Source organism: Amblyomma mixtum, chromosome 2 (genome assembly GCF_055824585.1).
Source record: "Amblyomma mixtum isolate Tamu chromosome 2, ASM5582458v1, whole genome shotgun sequence".
NCBI classification, from domain to species: Eukaryota; Metazoa; Arthropoda; class Arachnida; order Ixodida; family Ixodidae; genus Amblyomma; species Amblyomma mixtum.
In genome coordinates, this window is record NC_143013.1 from 75,192,488 (window position 1) to 75,195,595 (window position 3,108).

Here is a 3,108-nt window from a genome sequence, read left to right on the forward strand (position 1 = left end):
CTTCGTTGAGATTATTTCCAAGTGTTTAGGGCACTAATTATGCAGAGAGCGTTTTTCACAAAAATGCGCCCAGAACTATGACCTCGTGAAGAGCACTTTCCATAGATAACTCTAGACAATAATGCAGCAATGACGAATTCATTTCTACCACTGAAGCTAAGGCATTCTTTGCGTAGCACTTTTAGGAAAGAACCTGATTGCATGAGCGTTAAAAATTCACATTTTAAAAATGCAAATATCTCTCCTCCATATATATCAACAAAGAGAGTAACTCATTTGTGATAAGCGCTACTCTCTCTTGAGTATTGTTAAACGTTTAAAATATTTGCGAGGCAGAGAACCATCAATTTTTTTTTACAAACTTAGAGCACCCGAAAAAAAATGTTTCGTTGTCTTGCGGTATCCTTGATAATTACTGTGTTTTGTAAAAAAGGACCGGCAGTATTTTCAGACTCCACAATGCCCTACAGTTTATTGGCACTGGCATGAAAGCTACAAATAAGGCCTCCAAAAAGCCTTCCAGTTGCCAAACATATGGTATGTGAGGTGGCGAAGAATCACGCAAACTGGGAGAGATGCCCCAGTGGATGGCTGAGGATTAACACCGATCATCCGGGCTTTCTTAACATGTAAACCTTCGCGCAAGGAAGACTTGTAAATATCCGGCAGGAATCCGCCATTCTTGACGACCCGCCATATACCACGTTGCAAAGGCGTAGGTGAATCAAGTGCCTATTAATGGCACGAAAGGGTTTGACAGTTGGGCCTCCTCATTCAGGGCACCATCGGCATCTTTCACTTTCTTGTCAACAATCTATGAGAAAGGGCCAGAGAACAACATTCGTGTGCAAAACAAGGCCTTCAGGCTAGGTGCATGCATATGTCAGGATAAAACGCTTACCGCAGTGACGTCACGGGACGGGGCCGTGTAGTAAACACTGTCCCCACGCGAGGATGGCGTATACGAGCGTTCAGAGCATGGCTGAGGCGGCGGGAATTCGGTTAATACGCTGACACTCCGTCTGCACACCGCAGATTCTGCGGCTTCCGTTTGGCTGAAACAATAAAAAGGAGACTTTATTTACTGCCGGTAGCAACTGACAGAAGCGAGCGATGTGTGCTCTCTGTTGTGTCGTCATCCGTCGCAATACTTCTTGTCTCCGGAGGAGCTGTAGTACTTGAGCGTCATTAAAATGCTGGTTTTATTATCCTCAATCCAAGGGCGCTGGGGCAGTATCTACCTTAAAGTATTGAGGAAGGGAGTAGATACTTTGGCTGTGAGCATTTTGAGCAAGCCTTGTGAGCCTGACACTTACGCAAGCCACTAAAGCCACACGTAGCTCCTAGTTAGAGGTACCAGATTGCGTTGCATTTTTGTCGCCAATGCCCGGTGGTCCTGTAACTATAAGGTAAGGTAGACGTCAAATCTACCTTTGAACGACCTATATATTGTTTATAGAACATTAGAATAAACTAATATAATAATTAGCTCATAACGAGGCTGTTTTAGAGCTGTAGTAGGTTCCTTCTGGTGAGGTAACTCACACAATACGCATTCACATGACGTAGTCCGTCAGGGAAAAAGTGATAATGTTGCGCTCGTGCGCAGTCGAATCTCATCTGCATTGCTTGATCCCGATGGTCCATTCTTTTGAGAGAGTAGGATCAAAGTAAAATTTCAGGTCAGTGCTCAGCCTACCTGTGTGCTTACTACAGCCGACATCTGTCAGTGAGAAACATTGGCTGCAGTACTAGATGTACATTTATTGTTTGCAGCCTCATAGAACGGTCAGCAGGCAGTGATATTAATTCTCATTTACAAGAGAACAGATCGCATTGTGTGGGCTTCTCTCAATTGCTAAGCTTCTCTAAAGAGTGCAAAAAAAAATCTTGGGGGACACATAACACGCTTGAGGAGGGGACAGCGATAGCAATAAAGATCCCAAGTGCTGCTACTTTTGTGTGCCCACAGCCAGCCAAGAACTAGTTCTAACCGAATTTCTCCGCCATTTTTTGCCTCTCTTTCATTTGTCTTGTTTTTGTTCCTTCGCATTGTTTTCTCCATGCGCAGGTTGTGATGTCACCGGGTAATGAGACCTATTTCTACCAATAATCAGTTCAATTATCACTTGCCACGGCGGGCAGGTTCCTCACGATCATATGGGTCGGTTGACCTGCCCATGTGGGTAGGTTGTGATGATGTCACAAGGTTGTGGTACCTCTGAATTCAGTGGCTCGATTACCACGTGCCGTGGCAGTCAACTTATGAGGAAGTGACAAGGTTAAGTTACCTCTTTCGACCAGTGAACGAATTTCTTGACGCACACCGCAATTCTTGCGGAATCCTGTCACATTGATAGTTGCTTTTGTCGGTAAACATTCAGCTGACCGGACACTACTGCGTAGTGCATAATGGAATGGTCTTCACCTGGGGGGCAGAAAGAGCAACTCGATCTCCGTGGCCACAGACCTTCTGGTTGGCGCCACAACCTGAGATTAAGATACAAATACAACAGGAATCAAGAAGATCTGCGGATATGTCATGGACAGCGACAACTACTTGCATTGTAGCCGAGAAGAATGACGAGTGCATCTCCGGCTTATTGTTTCTGCTGTTATTTGACTTCATATTACTGGAAGACACCCGCTTTCTCAGTAGTTTCAAGAAGTAAATATGGTTGTTGCTTGTAGAAATTTCACCCTTCCGTAAGTGTGAAAGATTTGCAGTGTCGTTAAAAGAGTACCGTACACTCATGCCTTGTGTGCATTTTTGCTTTTTCGCTAAGACTCTACTTACGCCAAAGGCCTTTGTTTTGGGCGCAAAACAATGGACATGAAATCGGTAACTGCATTTGCTAAGAACACAGCGCCGTACGCGGCAAACTGGCGCTCACGGAGATATGAGCAGACTATCAGAGATTAGATTGGGCTAAAGAAAAGCAATTGCCCTGCCCGCACCCTCTTGCGACACAACGAGCTATCAGTGGAAACGTCGCATATTTGAACAACAGCGTATTGTGAACTGCCCGGCAGGCAAGGAATGCACTAAGACGATAGATTTTTGCTATGCGGTTTTGTCCTGTCCTTTTTATCTCCCAGTTGGCAATG